Source organism: Ailuropoda melanoleuca, chromosome 12, assembly GCF_002007445.2.
Source record: "Ailuropoda melanoleuca isolate Jingjing chromosome 12, ASM200744v2, whole genome shotgun sequence".
Taxonomy (NCBI): Eukaryota; Metazoa; Chordata; class Mammalia; order Carnivora; family Ursidae; genus Ailuropoda; species Ailuropoda melanoleuca.
The window spans coordinates 45,563,182-45,583,583 of record NC_048229.1 but is presented as its reverse complement, the minus strand read 5'-3'; positions in this window follow the sequence as shown (position 1 = coordinate 45,583,583).

Here is a 20,402-nt window from a genome sequence, read left to right as displayed (position 1 = left end):
CACCAACACCTCACAGATGACCTCCTAATACTCAAATGTGATCACAGGGAATCCCAGCATCATTACTGACGACAGGCACAAAGCCCACCTCCTCGCCAGTACTTGCTCCTCTTTCCTGGACTCGGAAGAGCCCCCCATCTGTGCTTTCCCTCTCCAGTCTCCACACCTTCCACCTTCCCTGATGTGGTTTTTACTTAGCTCAGTGGAGCAATCGATTGTGATATGTATTGATATAATTTTGTGCTCAAAATAGTATCAGGATATAGGCATTTGCAACTTATTTATTTGCTTCCTATAGTTGTGGACTTTTGCTGGATTACAACACGTACACAGAAACGTGCACAGATACCAAGTATCTGTGCTTGATGAATTTTCACAAACTGAACAACATCTGTAAAACCAGAATCCGGACTAAGGAATGGAAGACTATCAACTCCTATGATGTCTGTGTTGTATCCTCTTCTCATCACTACTCTCGAGGGTGACAACTATCCCTACTTTTATCCCACCAATTAGTTCTGCCGCTCTTGAGTTTCACGGAAGTGGTATCATTAAGTGCTCTTGGGTTTGCCTTCTTTCCCTCAACATAATGGTGAGATTCGCCCAGATTTGGGTGTGCAATTATAGACCATTGATTTTCATTGTTGTCCAGTGTGAATATACTGCAATTCACTTATCCATTCTGTGGTTGATAGGCATTTGAGTCGTTTTCAGATTTTGCTATTATAAATTGTGCTTTTCCTGAATGTTTTTATACATTGCTTTTGGTGCACATAACTACACATTTCTGTCAGGCATCTATCTAAGAATTTAATGACTGAGTGTAATCTAAGCATACGTTCAACTTTAGAAAATAATGACAAGTGCTTTTCGAAAGTGATTGTAAATGTGGATGTGGGCACACTGCCATCAACAGTGCATGAGAGTTCCAGTTTATTCCACACTCTCACCAAACTTGGTAATTTGATCTTTAAACATCATTATTTTAGAAAGATTCAAGTTTTTTCTTATAACAATACCTCTTTCACAACTTTTATCTATTGAACTTTTAGAAGAAAATACAGTTGAAATTAGAGAATGTTTTCCAGGTTATTGCTATTATGGGGGCACTCTGTCTCAAGGAGGGGGAAAGCCCCCTCTGAGTACTTATTTGCTGCAGTTGACAAAGTAATGAATCATGGGTCTGTCTCCTGGAGGAAAGCTTTGGATATCATCAAATACAGAATACCAGCCTTCTAGGGAAGGAGAACCCCGTTCAATAGAAGGTCTTCTTGTTTGGCTTAGGAATATGACGGATTTTGACCTGCACAGGTGAGCCTGAAGTCAGAGCTGGGAATAGCTGTCTCAGAGCAGGTGCCGCAGACCCGATTACCCTCGATATCAGCACACGGAGAGGGAGCCAAGAAAAGGCGTGTTACCAATCAGGACACTGGCTTGGGCACCTGTACTCAATCCCCTGGAGAACTTGGAGGGTCCGTGTAGACTAAGCCACACAGGGAATCCACAGCCCGGGGGAGGGGAGGGCTGGAGCATTCGCCCAGCAGCTTCTCTGCGTCATCAGTTCAAGGCTGTTTTCTGCTTGCACAGGAATGGTAGAAACAAAATGTCCTCGCACAGGAGGTCATGGGGGTTGTCCCCCAACAGATTCTGCCTTCAGAGAGCCACAGTGGGGCCCCAACAACCTCTGCCTCATTAGGCCTCCACCACCACTATTACTGTCTTATGCTGAATACATGGTTTATCAAAGTAGAATCCTACCGCTCAGAAGTCGTGCTGACTTCCAGTGGAACAAATGCAGGGACGCAGGGGGCAGGTGCTTCCCTGCCTGATGCTGACAGGACCGCCGTGGGAGCAGCATGGCATGGAGTATCTTCCTGGGTTCAGACAGGTTCACAGTTGTTCCACTGCACATGTGTGAAGTCCTTGCATCAGCTCCAGAGAGTGTCCTTGGAGCACCAAGGCCTAGCCTCCCTCCTTTGCCTATGTTTTTACTCGTTTCCGGGAGAGAAAAACCACCCCGCTCATCTTGAAGCCCAACTAGCACCCATCAGAGGCCCTGCAGAATGGATAAGGCTGCTGCCACTGTCTGTAGAGCTGCTGTCCCCCGCTGGGCTGTGCGCTGGTGGGTGACAGCCTGATGAATGTCCTTCCTGCCATGGTCACACAGAAATTCATTCTGTCTCCAGGCCAAACACTCACTCACCCAGACTGAAAACTGAAACACCCTGCCACCAGGACTCTTAAGTCAGGATTTCATTTCAACAGGAGTTTCAAAGCCCCATCAATTGCCTTGTCTCAGGAGAGAGGAGAGCGAGGTCTCTGGAGGCCAGAAACAGCTCTGATGCACACGGCTTTGAGAGTCTGGGTTTTCATAGGATATTTGGGGGAAAACAACGCATGTTTGCATACCTTCAGAGGTCTCCATGGTGTTCTATATGACAGTCACTGTGTTGGGNGGCTTTGAGAGTCTGGGTTTTCATAGGATATTTGGGGAAAACAACGCATGTTTGCATACCTTCAGAGGTCTCCATGGTGTTCTATATGACAGTCACTGTGTTGGGACTGAAATGGAGTCCCCATTCCTTAACTACAGACGGTCAGGAAGGAAATACCGACCAGGTTATACTGGACACTTCCTATAGAACTTGACTCCTTTTTTCTCAGGCTCCACTGAGCCCTACTGTCAGGCTCCACTTCCAGGATGCCAGAAGTGATTAGGCCTCACGTTGAGCACACGTGGCCCAGGTAGAGCTATTCATTCCACTTTCCCCAGGGCAGACATTATTAATCAATCCTAAGCCTGGAAACAGACTCCTCCCTCGTCCTTCTTCAACACACTGTTCTAGGCAGCCACAACCAACAAACCAGTTTGTGCATACCAGTTAAATTTATTTTCCTGCTTTGTTTTCTGTTCAAACTGGCACCTGTAAAGAGCATCATGGGACCGGGTTAACACTTCTGCCCCATATACGCTATATACTTGTATTAATAAGAAGAATGCATCCATCTCCAATATTCAACATTCATCGGATAAATATATTTTGTTAAACATTTATTGTGTTCCAAGGACTGTGCTAAGATGATGAATATTCAAAGGAGTGGGATACAAGATCAAAGCCTCTCCCTGGGAGAATCCTACTAAGATCAGCCTTATTACTGGAACTGCAGAAAGCTCTCTATTCATAGGGCTAGGGTTCCCCAGATTATATCACGGTCACCTCCCACACAGTGAGTTTTGCTTTTGGAAAAGTAGAAGTCTAGCAGAGGACAGGAAGAGCGGGAGCAGGTGGGAAGAACAAGGAAGCCAACAAGAGACTTATAGAATCAAATTGTAAGTTCTTTATTACCTCTTGTTCCTCAGTCATTTCCCAGGCAAGATCCAAGATTGTGATGAGGATAGAAATGAATTGGATCTTGTTGGGAAAAATGAGCAAACTAGCCATACTTATCTCGCCAGTCAATCACCCTCACCCTTGGGGAAGCAGACAGGTCTGTTCATACCTAGGGTGAGGTCACTGGATCAGGAAATACCACCAGCACCAAGGGCAGTCACCCAGAAACTAACCAGCAGCCTAGAAAAAGGCCACCAAAAGGACTCTGCCCAAGTGAGGAAGGAAGTATCTAATCAAGCCAAGCAGTCCATTGCTCTGGGATCTGGACCTGAGTATACAGAAAGCAATGGAACATGAGAAGAGTGTGCATGCTGTAAGAAGAGGGAGCATCTGGTGTCTGAAGTCTCAGAAGGTCTTCTGGGTGCTCCCCCAGTCTGCCTGTGTCGTCTAGATTGCTCCCTCCCCCTTCTTAAAGTAGCTTATTCTTTATTATCACAGGAATACCCCGTATGCCCGGATGATGAGTCTAGGAGCCAATCCGCATGCGTCATTGTTGAAGGACCTGAGGACTTTCATCCAGAGTGTGAGGGTTGCCATCTCACCACCTTGCAGGCTGTCTGGGAGAGAAATGAAACGAGAGACAAAAGTGGGTCTGGCAATATATAAACCACACACTATGCAGGGCTCTCCAAATCCATCAGTTGCAATATCCTGATAACATTCTTATAAAGCTAAATCGTGGAAGGAGCCGGGATGGCCTTCCACAGATGACTGGATTAAGAAGATCTGGTCCATATATACAATGGAATGTTACTCAGCTATCAGAAAGAACGACTACCCAACATTTGCTGCAACATGGATGGCACTGGAGGAGATTATGCTAAGTGAACATTTGCTGCAACATGGACGGCTCTGGAGGAGATTATGCTAAGTGAAATAAGTCAAGCAGAGAAAGACAATTATCATATGGTTTCACTTATTTATGGAACATAAGAAATAGGAAGATCGGTAGGAGAAGGAAGGGAAGAATGAAGGAATGGTAAACAGAGGGGGGAATGAACTGTGAGAGACTGTGGATTCTGGGAAACAAACTGAGGGCTTCAGAGGGGAGGAGGGTGGAGGATCGGGATAGGCTGGTGATGGGTATTAAGGAGGGCACGTATTGCATGGTGCACTGGGTGTTATATGCAAGTAATGAATCATGGAANTGATAACATTCTTATAAAGCTAAATCGTGGAAGGAGCCGGGATGGCCTTCCACAGATGACTGGATTAAGAAGATCTGGTCCATATATACAATGGAATGTTACTCAGCCATCAGAAAGAACGACTACCCAACATTTGCTGCAACATGGACGGCACTGGAGGAGATTATGCTAAGTGAACATTTGCTGCAACATGGACGGCTCTGGAGGAGATTATGCTAAGTGAAATAAGTCAAGCAGAGAAAGACAATTATCATATGGTTTCACTTATTTATGGAACATAAGAAATAGGAAGATCGGTAGGAGAAGGAAGGGAAGAATGAAGGAATGGTAAACAGAGGGGGGAATGAACTGTGAGAGACTGTGGATTCTGGGAAACAAACTGAGGGCTTCAGAGGGGAGGAGGGTGGAGGATCGGGATAGGCTGGTGATGGGTATTAAGGAGGGCACGTATTGCATGGTGCACTGGGTGTTATATGCAAGTAATGAATCATGGAACTTTACATCAAAAACTAAGGATATACTGTACGGTGACTAACATAACATAATACAAAATTATTATTAAAAACATAAAGTACATGTAAATAAGTGCTACTGCTCTACCTCAAATAAATGAGGCTCAGAGAAACATATCACTACTCTCTACACACGGCTGATCCAGGGTTCAAATTCTGCTGATGGTTCCAGATCAGAAGGAAACACAGATGCCATCACATTACGTGCTCTCACTGGGTCCTGCACACTTCCTTCTGCATCTTGCTGCTCCCACAGTGCCTGANTTTATGGAACATAAGAAATAGGAAGATCGGTAGGAGAAGGAAGGGAAGAATGAAGGAATGGTAAACAGAGGGGGGAATGAACTGTGAGAGACTGTGGATTCTGGGAAACAAACTGAGGGCTTCAGAGGGGAGGAGGGTGGAGGATCGGGATAGGCTGGTGATGGGTATTAAGGAGGGCACGTATTGCATGGTGCACTGGGTGTTATATGCAAGTAATGAATCATGGAACTTTACATCAAAAACTAAGGATATACTGTACGGTGACTAACATAATATAATACAAAATTATTATTAAAAACATAAAGTACATGTAAATAAGTGCTACTGCTCCACCTCAAATAAATGAGGCTCAGAGAAACATATCACTACTCTCTACACACGGCTGATCCAGGGTTCAAATTCTGCTGATGGTTCCAGATCAGAAGGAAACACAGATGCCATCACATTACGTGCTCTCACTGGGTCCTGCACACTTCCTTCTGCATCTTGCTGCTCCCACAGTGCCTGACGCCAAGTCTTGTATCTAGAAAATGCCCAAAAAGTGTTCAAAGAAAGGAAAAAGAGGGTGAAACCTTTGAGCAGGGAAAAGTTGGAAGGAAGGAAGGATAGAGCGAGTCACATATATGGCACTCATCCTGCTGACAAGACTGGCCTCCCGTGGAGGCTTCACCTTGCCTTGGAGTGAAGCCTACTGTCAGCGTTCCCTCCATTTTTCTTGGATCGCATCACTATCTGGGTGTGTGTCAGGTCCGTATATGTGGTCTCTCCCCACAGACTGCCCCTGTGTTCCTAGGTCAGCTGCCATGACTGGCCTCGTTTGGACTGAGAGTTGACAATACCTCAATGTATTCCTTCCAGGATAAGACCTTAACTAATGATGGTTGGGGGCATTATAAGTGCTTTTTGCACCTGACCTGGATAATTCTTGGGTGTCATCGCCAGAACTCCCTGTTGGAATAGAGCCTAAATTTCCCAGGGCTTTTTCTTGATACTACACCCTTGTTTGTCCTTTTCCTTCCTGGCCCACTTTCCTAATCCCTCTCCCGTTTTTCCTTGGATCACTTCCAAATAAATCATGTTTGTACAGATTCTTATTTTAAGGTCTTCTCGGGAACCCAACCTAAGACATGAGCCTCATTAAAAACTTCCCTTTGAGAGTTGAAGCCTTCCAGTAACCTCTTCTTGGCCACGCCTCAGCTCTGATAGAGCCTGACACTCAAGTTCAATTCTTAAGCGACGTTTTAAGGATGTCTTCTTACCCTTTTCTAGTCTTCAGCCTCTGGTATGTGAGTATTGGGGGTAGAGCTTGAATTTGTAAGTCCTTTGCTCAAAACTTCTTTTATTTTTAAGATTTTATTTTTTTATTTGATAGAGAGAGAGAGAGAGAGAGAGATCATGCACAAGCAGGGGGAGGGGCAGGCAGAGGGAGAAGGAGAAGCAGGCTCCCTACCCAGCAGGGAGTCAGACATGATCCCAGGACCCTGANTGTTCCTAGGTCAGCTGCCATGACTGGCCTCGTTTGGACTGAGAGTTGACAATACCTCAATGTATTCCTTCCAGGATAAGACCTTAACTAATGATGGTTGGGGGCATTATAAGTGCTTTTTGCACCTGACCTGGATAATTCTTGGGTGTCATCGCCAGAACTCCCTGTTGGAATAGAGCCTAAATTTCCCAGGGCTTTTTCTTGATACTACACCCTTGTTTGTCCTTTTCCTTCCTGGCCCACTTTCCTAATCCCTCTCCCGTTTTTCCTTGGATCACTTCCAAATAAATCATGTTTGTACAGATTCTTATTTTAAGGTCTTCTCGGGAACCCAACCTAAGACATGAGCCTCATTAAAAACTTCCCTTTGAGAGTTGAAGCCTTCCAGTAACCTCTTCTTGGCCACGCCTCAGCTCTGATAGAGCCTGACACTCAAGTTCAATTCTTAAGCGACGTTTTAAGGATGTCTTCTTACCCTTTTCTAGTCTTCAGCCTCTGGTATGTGAGTATTGGGGGTAGAGCTTGAATTTGTAAGTCCTTTGCTCAAAACTTCTTTTATTTTTAAGATTTTATTTTTTTATTTGATAGAGAGAGAGAGAGAGAGAGAGATCATGCACAAGCAGGGGGAGGGGCAGGCAGAGGGAGAAGGAGAAGCAGGCTCCCTACCCAGCAGGGAGTCAGACATGATCCCAGGACCCTGAGATCATGACCCGAGCCAAAGGCAGTCACTTAACTGACTGAGCCACCCAGGTACCCCTGCTCAAAACTTCTTTATGAAATTGCCAAATGTTTCCTTTTAAAGTATTTCATCACTGCCTTAAAAAGTTCTAATCAGGAAAATTGAGGGCAAAGTAGACATTAAAATAGAGTGTGTATGGTAGCTAGAAGAATAAGAGTAATCAATGCTTATTTAGTCTATCCAGAGTGCCAGATACTCTTTTAAGCCCTATTTGTGAGCTGCCATGTTTATTTCTGCAACAACACTGCAAAGAATATATTATCACACACCTCCTTTTTATAGATGGGGAGGAGACTGGAATCTCATCACTAAGAAATCCATTACAGGACACATGGAGTCCAGTAAAAAAGGCATTGCAGTTGGCAAAGCCCTTCTCCTTGGAGTGGGCAAATGCCATGCTTGGGTGGGCCTAGAAGAAGTCAGCAAGTTCCTCCAGAGTTGGCTGATTCTGATGCCTCGCATTTTAGGACAGTTTGAAGCAGGGGACAGAAGCATTGGTTAGTGAGGAGACAGGGACCCACCTCTTACCAACCAACACAAAATCCATATGCTCAGAAGTCCCTCTGAGATCCCTCCTTCCACCCCAATGAGGAAAGAAAAGAAGATTGGTAAGGTGTCTCCCTCCACCTTGGAGAAGGCTAGACTCACCTATTCACAACCAGTAGAGCAATTTCAATCGAAGCCAAGAAGACCATATTAGTAGGGTGAAAAATACACACAAACCAGCACAGAATGGGCTTCAACAGCACGTAGTAAGACTTGCACAGCTACTGTTTATTGGGCATTGACTCCATGCCAGACATTGTGCTCAGCCCTTTCTCCCATTTAATCCTCATGGCAGTTCCATGCATATATTCTATTCTAATTTCCTTGTAGCCAAATGGAATGAGAAAGGTAAGTTAAGACCTATGTTCAAGGTCACTCAGCTTTGAAGAGGGGGATCTCAGATAGGAACTGGGCTGCTTATGACTATGTTCTTATCTAATACGTTGGACTAGCAATGAAGGAAGGTTTCCACGGGGCTACAGAGCTTGAGCTGGTCCATGGGACTCTCCAGAGATAGGGCTTCATGTGTCCTGCCCTTGACCCTGTCTGGGGAGCAGAGGAGAGTGGGGGAGGTATGACTCAGCCCTGCTGATTTGTCCAAACACAGCTGCTTTGCCTCTCTCTCTCTCTCTCTCCCCCTCAGGACAGTCCTGTGTCATGGTGTCATGATTCCTACCTTTCTGTCGTCATCACTGCTGCTATTAATAACACATGAATAATTCAAAAAGTAAACTCTAGGCGCCTGGCTCATTCCTGCCCTGGGGGAGCTGCCAAAGATAGCTCATTCCCAGGCAGCCCACGATGCTGCTTGAGGAGGGCAAGACGTACTCATGGAAGAAGACTTCATTTTTCCAAGCTGGTTACATTTTATGCCTCTAATGGATTGAGAATCCCCTTCTCACTTGTGAAAGTCCCCTCAAGCTGAAAGGGGATGGTGTTGGATGACACTGACCCCCATTTCAAGGCACGTCAGCTGATTTCTTTTTCCCTTTCCCTAGGGAAAGGGCCAGAAGGACCTGGGAGGAGTTGTTGGGTGGTAAGGGCCAGATGCCCTCCAGAGAGAGAAAGCTCTGAGAGGCAGTTCTGTGTGGTAATGGGTGGGCTCCTGAGGCCTCTTCTGAAGTGGAATCATCCAACAGAAGCCGTGACCTGTNACCAGATGCCCTCCAGAGAAAGAGAAAGCTCTGAGAGGCAATTCTGTGTGGTAATGGGTGGGCTCCTGAGGCCTCTTCTGAAGTGGAATCATCCAACAGAAGCCGTGACCTGTGGATCAAGAAGCAGGGGGATTTATGCACCCCGGTAACCAGCCCAGTAGTGTGACTAACCAGTCTGGTTTGCCCAGGACTGTTCAGGTCCTAACCCTGGAAGCCCCACATACCAGGAACCCCCCAAAAGCGGGCAGGCCAGGATGGTGAGCCCAGGGTCAGTGGGAACTCATAAAAGAACAACTGACCGGAGGAGAAATTTGTTCTTCAGGAAAGATTTTTACTTCAAATCTTAACACAAAATGGAACGCAGCCATTGTCAACGCTTGCAAGTATGGGTGAGGTGGACCCAGCACACTGTGGCTGGGAACGCAGCTGGTGTGTCCCAGGCAGCTTTAAAAAAGTTTGAAATTTTTCCTGAGAGTTTTTCTTATATGAGTCACTTAAAAGATGACAAAAACTGGCAAAAATCTTGGTATTACAATTTTCTCCTTTTCCTCAAAATATTATAAAAACCAGAAAGAAACGAAGCANGTTTAAAAAAGTTTGAAATTTTTCCTGAGAGTTTTTCTTATATGAGTCACTTAAAAGATGACAAAAACTGTGGCAAAAATCTTGGTATTACAATTTTCTCCTTTTCCTCAAAATATTATAAAAACCAGAAAGAAACGAAGCAGATCGTTGATCAAAATGCAGAATGAATAAAATCATAGTCCTTCTGTTCATAAGCAATGTTTTTCAGCTAACAAACATTATTTTTTCTACGTATATAATTTGTCTTTCTCTCCTGGTGCCGAATAAACTGCACATATACTATGAACGCAAACCTGTAAACAGATATTGAAAATACACACACATACACGTTAGAGAAAGACTAGAACAAGATACACCCAAAAAAGATGCTTTAAAGACCATCTTCTCAAGATGACTTTTGGGACGTCTGGTGGCTCAGTCAGTTTAGCCTCTGGCTTCAGCTCAGGTCATGATGTCCGGGTCCTGGGATCGAGCCCCACATTGGGCTCCCTGATCAGAAGGAAGTCTGCTTCTCCCTCTCCCTCTGTGCTTTCTCTCCCTCTCTTTCAAATAAAAATAAATAAAATCTTTGGGGAAAAAAAGATGATTTAATGTTTTTAGAAGAAAGCATACCTTTCTCTATTGTTTAAGTGATACTGAAATTCCAATGGAAAGAATTCTCAGTTTAATGTTGAAAATCCTTTAACTAAAGCAAACTCTAAAACCTAATAATAAAATATGAGTAGCACCATATATTCCTAAAACAATTATAGTTCCTGGAATGCCATCACTCGCAGAATTAGGAAGGGTTGGAATGGGTGTTACTATCTCCAAATCACAGGCAAAGGTGCCACAGCTCAGCGAGGTTAAGTGGCCTGCCCCAGGTAGGAGCAGCTCACTGGTGAGACCTCATGGGGACAGACCTCAGCTCCCCTGACACCCAGTCTTATGCCCTCTGTGGTCCAGGTTGCCTTCCCAGGCTTTGAGGGCAGAAACCCTTTGAGGACAGACTTCTTTAAAAACCAGTTAAGTGAAATAAGTCAAGCAGAGAAAGACAATTATCGTATGGTTTCACTTGCATGTGGAACATAAGGAATAGCATGGAGGCCATCTGGAGAAGGAAGGGAAAAAGGAAAGAGGGGACATCAGAGAGGGAGATGAACCATGAGAAACTAAGGACTCCGGGAAACAAACTGAGGGTTTCAGAGGGGAGGGGGGTGGGGGAATGGGATAGGCTGGTGATGGGTATTAAGGAGGGCACATATTGCATGGTGCACTGGGTGTTATACGCAAACGATGAACCATGGAACATTACATCAAAAGCTAATGATGTACTGTATGGTGACTAACATAACATAATAAAAATAAAATAAAATATACAAATTTTAAAATTCTTCCTATTAAAAAAACCCCCAAAATCCCCACAAAAAACAGCTAGGATCTTTCCCTGAGAGAGGTTGTGTCTTGTTTGTCCAGTTCACCCCTGTTCTTGCCTATCATTCCAGCATAATTATTAGTGACACCCTTTTCATTCTCAGGAGTAGTCCATTAGAAAATAGGATATCTTGCCTCCTTTTTGAGGTTATCAATCCTCTTCAAATTTCTGTCAGGATTTCACAAAGCCACCTTATGGAGCAGGGTGAACGGGCAAGTGACCTCCTGGCCTCATGCCTGGTGCGTGCAGTCTCCAGCCTTGAGCTCTGATTGTTATTCTGAGCATCTTTCCTCCCTTCAGCTGTGTCACTGTGAATAGAAAAACTGCAAATAGTAGAACTTTCAGGAACTCAGATAAAATGTGACTGAGGGCAGCTCACCCTGGCCTTCATCTGTTGTGTTGGGAGGCTTAGAAGGGCCCACCAGAGGGCCTGCTGTGTGCTCAAAGGTCCCAAATGGGCCCTGATTTTTTTCATTTATTTTTCCAACAATCATACATTTAGCAAATGATTACCGAGGAGCAGCTAACTGTCAGGCTTGAGCACAGAGCAAGGAACACAGAAGAAAAAGTCCCTGTGTTCATGGGACTAATACTCTAGCAGACATACAGACAATATGAGAAATATGCCAAATAAATATAATATTTACATAAATAAGTGTCGTGCTAGTATATAATGGGAGCCAGTCTAATTCAAATTGGGTTGTCAGGGTAGGACTCTCCAAGGGGAGAGTTTTATGATGAAACCCAAAAAATGAAGAGGACCCAGGCACAGAAGCATGTGGGCCAGAACAGAAACCGCACGTAGGAATGTCAAGTACAAAGTCCCTGGGATGGGAAACTTGGCATATTTGAAGAATGAAAGAAAGTTGGTGTGGCTGGACTGTAGTGAGCAAAGTAGAGAGTGGCATGAGGGAGGTTGCCAAGTCAGGTGGAGAGGCTCACGCTGAGGCTGGTGAGGGTCCGGGCCATGATTCTCAGGGCAGTGAGAGATCTTGAGGTGCCAAGTTATGTGATCTGGCCACTCTGGAGGCTCTAAAGAGGATGTGCTAGAAAAGGAAAAGCGTGAAGGCAGCAGAAGAGACAGGAGGCAGATGAATGCAGAAGTCTAAGCAAGAGGGGATGGTACCATAGGCGAAAGGCGTTGCATTAAGATACAGAAGCTTGAATGGTTCTAAGGCTAAATTTCAATACAGTTTGAACAGTACAATAAAATGGATATTGTGGGGGGAGCAGAAAAAAGTAAATAACCAAAGATTATATTTAAATTTCTAGCTTGAGTAAGTGGTAGATGGGGTGTCATTCTTTGAGATGTGACAGAGAGGGGAGGTAAAGGTGGGAGGTGATGGGGGAGTAAGTGAGGGAGTCAAGGAGTTGTACTTGGGGCATGTTGTCTTGAGGTGCCTCTGAAATATCCAAACGGCGATGTCAAAGAGAGGGTTGGATAGAAGAGGCTGGAGTTCACAGCAGAGGTCTCTGCTGGAGACATACCTGTAGGAAGTACTGGCCTAGTTTGAAGACGGTATGGTAAAACTCCTCAAGAAAGAGCAAGTGGTCACGTGCGTCAAAAACTTACACAGAAGATGAAAAGATAAGAATTTTTTATGGATTTGGCAAAAATGAGATGTCACTGGTGACCTTGATGCGAGCAGCTTCCGACGAATTACAAGCCGAAGTTCACAATGAGGAAGGCGGAAGGGAAGACGTGGAACGATTTTCTAGAAGCATTTCTAGACCAAGACAAACCTTCTGGTGATGATGCCTAACGTAGCAAACATGTTTTTAAGTGCATAGCTTAGCTCACAAAAATAAGACAAATCCCTAAATAAGTAAATAAGTAAAGCAGAAACTGAAAACTAAAATTATAAGAGTGCCCTTCCCGGTTCACCAGACAGGGAGTCTCAATTTTCATGTCTACAAGTAAATGAAGCTGTGAGCCTATGGGAAGTAGGAGGGTGGAACTGAGACTTACCCTGCCCACCCACCTAGTAAAGCCCAGAGCTCTGGAAACCTTCATCCCCAGGGAAAGGGTAGGTTAGAACACTTGGCCATTGCCCTGGGATACAGCAAAGATTCTCATCCTCTTTGGCTTAAGCCCTAGGATCCATACTTTTATTTTATTTTATAGATTTATTTGTTTATTTATTTTGAGAGAGAATGTGGGACAAGAGGCAGAGAAGAGAAACTCAAGCAGACTCCATGCTGAGTGTGGAACCCTACACGGCCTCAATCTCATGACTCTGAGAGCATGATCTGAGCTGAAGTCAAGAGTCAGATGCTGGAATGACTGAGCCAACCAGGTGGTTCTTTTTTATTTTATTTTATTTTATTATTTTATTTTATTTTTAAGATAGATGATAGATAGATAAATTTTAGAGAGTGAGAACATGAGTGCAGGGAAGGGCAGAGGGAGAGGGAGGAAGAGAATCTTCAAGCAGACTCCCCGCTGATCACCAAGCCCAAGGTAGGGCTCCATCCCAGGACTCTGAGATCATGACCTGAGCCAAAATCAAAAGCCTCCCACCTAACTGATTGAGCCATACAAGGCAGCCCTGGGATGCCTACTCTTTTTAAAATGTTATCCATTACACCATTGAGGGACATTTCCACTGACTCTGAATCCTAACACCATACAACTTTTATGGCTTCTTTTTATGTTCCCCCTATACCAGCTTTCCTCTTCTTCCTTTCCCTGTCGGATTGCCCCTAGGAGCTCAGAATTCTTCTCCCTTATCTCATGGAAACACTGCATTCTCTCAAACTCTGTGTCAAAATTCAGCGTCAGTGTCTCCAATATCAAACCCCGGGCCCACCTTCCTCTTGAAGATGCCCTGATGAACAAACAAGGGCACCCCTCCAATATTCTCATTTCCATGGCATTCATGATATAAACATGGAAACCAAAGAAGAAACAACAACAAAACAACAAAAAATAAAACCATATGCGTATACTGTCTTCTTTTTTTGGTTACCCTCTACTAAAAGACCCCATAGTGCTATTTTCATCAAGAAAATAAAGAGTTTATGTTGAGGGAGGGGGTGGGGGANATGCCTAACGTAGCAAACATGTTTTTAAGTGCATAGCTTAGCTCACAAAAATAAGACAAATCCCTAAATAAGTAAATAAGTAAAGCAGAAACTGAAAACTAAAATTATAAGAGTGCCCTTCCCGGTTCACCAGACAGGGAGTCTCAATTTTCATGTCTACAAGTAAATGAAGCTGTGAGCCTATGGGAAGTAGGAAGGTAGAACTGAGACTTACCCTGCCCACCCACCTAGTAAAGCCCAGAGCTCTGGAAATCTTCATCCCCAGGGAAAGGGTAGGTTAGAACACTTGGCCATTGCCCTGGGATACAGCAAAGATACTCATCCTCTTTGGCTTAAGCCCTAGGATCCATACTTTTATTTTATTTTATAGATTTATTTGTTTATTTATTTTGAGAGAGAATGTGGGACAAGAGGCAGAGAAGAGAAACTCAAGCAGACTCCATGCTGAGTGTGGAACCCTACACGGCCTCAATCTCATGACTCTGAGAGCATGATCTGAGCTGAAGTCAAGAGTCAGATGCTGGAATGACTGAGCCAACCAGGTGGTTCTTTTTTATTTTATTTTATTTTATTATTTTATTTTATTTTTAAGATAGATGATAGATAGATAAATTTTAGAGAGTGAGAACATGAGTGCAGGGAAGGGCAGAGGGAGAGGGAGGAAGAGAATCTTCAAGCGGACTCCCCGCTGATCACCAAGCCCAAGGTAGGGCTCCATCCCAGGACTCTGAGATCATGACCTGAGCCAAAATCAGAAGCCTCCCACCTAACTGATTGAGCCACACAGGCAGCCCTGGGATGCCTACTCTTTTTAAAATGTTATCCATTACACCATTGAGGGACATTTCCACTGACTCTGAATCCTAACACCATACAACTTTTATGGCTTCTTTTTATGTTCCCCCTATACCAGCTTTCCTCTTCTTCCTTTCCCTGTCGGATTGCCCCTAGGAGCTCAGAATTCTTCTCCCTTATCTCATGGAACCACTGCATTCTCTCAAACTCTGTGTCAAAATTCAGCGTCAGTGTCTCCAATATCAAACCCCGGGCCCACCTTCCTCTTGAAGATGCCCTGATGAACAAACAGGNGCACTGACGTTTTCATGCCGGGCTTCCTTTCTCTAAGGTGAGTACTCTACCAGAAAGCTACTCCGTGCTTTGAAAACTGGTCCCCAGATTACCTGGACCTGGACTGTAGCTGTGGACAGTGCTTAAATTCAGGCCCCAGTTACACTAAAATACTTTTTTTTAAAAAAAGATTTTATTTATTTATTCGACAGAGATAGAGACAGCCAGCGGGAGAGGGAACACAAGCAGGGGGAGTGGGAGAGGAAGAAGCAGGCTCATAGCCAAGGAGCCTGATGTGGGACTCAATCCCACAACGCCGGGATCACACCCTGCCGAAGGCAGACGCCCAACCGCTGTGCCACCCAGGCGCCCCACACTAAAATACTTTTATATAGAAGATCAAGTGTGCATTTATTTATTTTGCATCCATAATAATATAAATATAAGTATGTAACTATTCATATAAATATATATTTAATACACAAATACGTGTATTTAATACATACTTAATATGTAAATATTTATGAATATGAGTAATTATATACATTTAAAATGTGTATTTTACTTATTTTTTAAAAGATGAGATTAATTCAAACACATATATACATGCTACTAGTTGGAGAAATAAAACAAAATATATTTAAAAGTGAAATCATAATTACGCACTAAATTTAACAGCACTTCCTGGCAGCCAAGGCAAAAACAGGAAGAGGTTTAGTCGCAGAGCTCTCACTATCTTACCAAAGGGGCTATACCGGTTGTTTAAGAGAAAGGTGTGATAATAGCATGCAATCACAAAAGTAAAGACAGCAATTTTCCAGGATATTTTAATACATATTTCATGTATATAAAATGCAAAAATACTTGTCTATATTGCTAATGCCAGGAATTCCAGGAATTATAAACTTCCAGTTTTGCTGATGGATTGCTCTGGCAATTCTTTAATAGATCCAAGTTCCAGGTGGGAGAATGTGAATGTTCATTTGCTTATGACCCTTTGTGAAAATAAAATTTATTTGTTTAAAAGGAATAAACAGGAAATAGAAGAGGATACCACAAGTAAAATGATCAAAAAATCGTTTGTGGAAGGAGTTAGTGAAATACACAGAGAAAGCTACTGGGCTGTAGTGAACATGGAAGCCAGTCTGTCCCTCGGCACCCTGGACAAGATCTGGGTGTCGAGACCCTGGGTACAGCTGAGGTGAAGGTAAGAAGGGGTTGCAAGCAGGATGATTCATTAGAAGTCAGTGCCACCATACCAGTTGCCACCCCCCTCATCCTCCATACCCAGAGGAGGACACTCAGTAATACAACATTCTTCCCAAGGTGGCTTTTCTCTAAAAACATTGAAAATATATATGGGGGACATGAAGGCATTTTGTGTGGACAATAGTACCCCAGAGTGAAGCCCTCCTCATTCTGCCAAAGGGTGAAATGGCTTTAGGTCTGAAGCCTGAGGCTGTCATTCTTCCCCACACCACAGAGAGCTCCTAGTCAGAAACCGTGTAACTGGGAGACTGCCCTAAGATCACCAAGCATATGAAAAGAGTCAGCAAGATGGAAGGGAAAGGCCAAAATGTATAACATAGAAAACATAACGCTAGAGGAAACAGACAATTCAGGGAATAGAAACTTAAACAGAAATAAAGACAAGATTCCTACTGTATTCAACAAGATTTAAAAAAATTATAACCTACACGAAAAGAGCAATTTAAACCGGTAAAGTGAATACAAATAGCGTGAAGAAATGGAAAACATGGGAAGCAAAGTTGAGATAATCTTCGAGAATAAAGATTAAAAAAAGATTCATATGAAATATTTATATATATGTAAATTATATATATACATATATATATGTGTGTATATATATATATATATATATAAAATCCAGAAGATCCAACATCTAATAGAAGCCCCAGAAGAAGAGAACAGATAAAATGGTTGGGAGGAAATTATCAAATCAATAATGGAAGAGACTTTCTTAGAGCAGAAGGGATTGAGCTTCAGATTAAAAAGGCCTACTGCAGCTCCACCAAGATCCCATGCCTCGACACATTCTCATAACAAATAAGGAGACTATCCCAAATGCTCCCAGAGGGACAAAAAGTACTTCACCTATGAAGTGTAGGACTGAAGAATAAATAATATTTCTTAAGTAACCTTAGATATTAGAAAAATAAAAACACAAAACAAAACAAAGCAAAACCAGTAATATTTTGAAAAAAGGTATAGAAATACAGTAGTGATACATTAAAAACATTAGAATGTGTTTTGAGGAGCAAAGGGAAACAAAAATGTGGAACATGAGGGAGGAACAGAGGAAATGAAGTGAGGCAAAGAGGGGAAACAAGGAAGAAGGAAAAAAAAGGATTGGAAGAAGGGAGGGAGACAAGGAGGAAGGAAAACATTTGTATATGTCTTTCAGCAGAACAAAACAAATAACCAAGAAGGAGGAAGACATGGGGCTACTAGGAATAGTGGATTCCACCCAGCAGAGAAGGAAAGGAACCTCTCTGGTTCCTTCTTCTGTTTCCTTCCTTCTTTCAGGAGCCATGTGATCATCTATCCTACTGATGTTCTGTAAGTTCTTTTGTTGTTTGAGATTTCAATTGTTTCTATCTTTTCACTCTTAAGTGAATGTAGCTCTTTTCTTCTCCTCAATTACTCCAGGAAACAAATTTACAAGGTTGGCATAGTTGGGCATTATAGAGTTTTGGTATATCACTTGCATTGTTTTCCAAAAAGCTTGAATCAACATATTGTTTTCATAGTCAAGTTACTCAACTGCTTTAAGCCTTAATTTCCTGATTCATAAAATGGGAACAATAATCATAGGGTTGTGAGGATCAAATGAAATGAATCATGTATAGTATTTAGCACTTAGTAACTGTTTAATAAATGCTAGATATTTATTAGCCCTGGAAGACTTGGCACAGAATCACAGAGGGTCCTGGAAGAGTGAAGTGCAGCAAAACAGGAGACTAGAAAAAAATAAATAAGAACAACAGGACAGAGATTTTTTTTGTGTTGTTCTAGTAATTTCTTTTGAGTTTTTAATTCTTTTTAAAAAACATGTCCTGTGACCTTAAGCCCAAATATGAAATGCACTAAAATGAAGCAAGATTTCAAGTAATTAATGAAAAGCCATCAAAGAAATCACGTCCATTTGACTTTACCATGAGGAGCCTTCTATTCTGGCACAGAAGTAACGTAATGAGACACCCAGAGATGAAATGCAATCCTGCTCTTCGTACCACAATATTTGATTGAACAATTAAATTATTTTTTTTAAGATTTTTTAAAATTTATTAGATAGAGACAGCCAGCGAGAGAGGGAACACAAGCAGGGGGAGTGGGAGAGGAAGAAGCAGGCTCATAGCAGAGGAGCCTGATGTGGGGCTCGATCCCAGAACGCTGGGATCACGCCCTGAGCCGAAGGCAGACGCTTAACCGCTGTGCCACCCAGGCGCCCCCGAACAATTAAATTATTCACTTATCTTTTCACCGTCTCCTACCCTGCTCTGAGAGGACGTGTAATNGATCCCAGAACGCCGGGATCACGCCCTGAGCCGAAGGCAGGCGCTTAACTGCTGTGCCACCCAGGCGCCCCTGAACAATTAAATTATTCACTTATCTTTTCACCGTCTCCTACCCTGCTCTGAGAGGACGTGTAATGTCAACACCTAGAGCACTGCCTGGCACTTTTGAGTGAATAAATGAGTAAAATGAGTGCTTATATGGTCTTAATAATATAAACATGTTTATTAGACTTTAACAGTGCAAACACTCTTGGACAAAGAATGGAAGGCTTAATTGAGGTGGAAAGATGTATTAAAATAATAACTTTCAGAGGTGAAAGTAGAAATGTAGCTGATAGAGGTAGAGCATGGAGGGTGAGGATGGAATAAATGAAGAGATAGAGGAAACGTTAGGGTTGCTAAGATTTTCATTCATCAAGTGTTACCAAGGTGGGTTACTAGAACAAGTAATAAATATTAAATATATTATTTAAATTATTTCTAGTTATTGGTTATTGTAAATAAAGCCGCTATGAATATTTGTGTGCGTGTCTTTGCACATACATGTTTTAATTTCACTGGGTAAATTTCTAGAAATGGAAATGTCTACAAAAAGCAAGTTTATAGTGACAGAAAACAGAGTAGTGAATGGCTATGGCTGGAAGTGGGAATGGTTTTGACCGTAAACAGGCATGAGAAATTTTCTAAGGTGATAGAAATGTTCCAAAACTAAGTTATGGTGATAGTTACACAAGTCTGTAACTGCACTTAAACCATTAAATTGCACACATACAATTTTATAATATATAAGTGATGTCTCAATAAAGCTGTTTTGAAAATATAGTAAGTAAAGTTTCTAAAAGAAAGTCATAGGGGGATATCCTTGTGACTTAGGTTTGGCAAACATTTCACAGAAAGAAATAATTATAAATAAAAAGTTAATTTTAATCAGAATGAAAATGTTTTGCTTTCCAAGAAACATAATTAAGGAAATGAATAGGCAAGTCACAGACTGATAGAAAATATTCGCAAAATAAACATTTCACAAAGACTTCATTCTTCCACTATAGCTCAAAAATAAAAAGACAAACAACCGATTTTTTTAATGGGCAAAAAATTTGACCATGTACCTCACAAGCACACACGCACATGGACACATACCAATGAACACATGAGAAACTACTTAACGGCGTTCGTCATAAGGAAAATACAAATTAAACCTATGATAAGATACCACTACGCACCTATCAGACAGGCTAAAATTTGAAGGACAAATGCTGGTAAAGGTACTGAACAACGAGTACCCGCAAACATTGTTAGTGGGAATATAAAAGGGCACATGCAGTTTGGAAAAACGTTCTGCTGGTTTCTTCTAAAGTTATACTTACTCTATGGCCCAGCAATTTCACTCCTAGGTATATAAAAAAGACATATGTCCATAAAAAATAAAATATTTGTGGAAGAATGTTATAGCAGTCTTATTCATGACGACCAAAAGCTAGAAACAGGCTAGGAGTCTATCAGTAAAAGA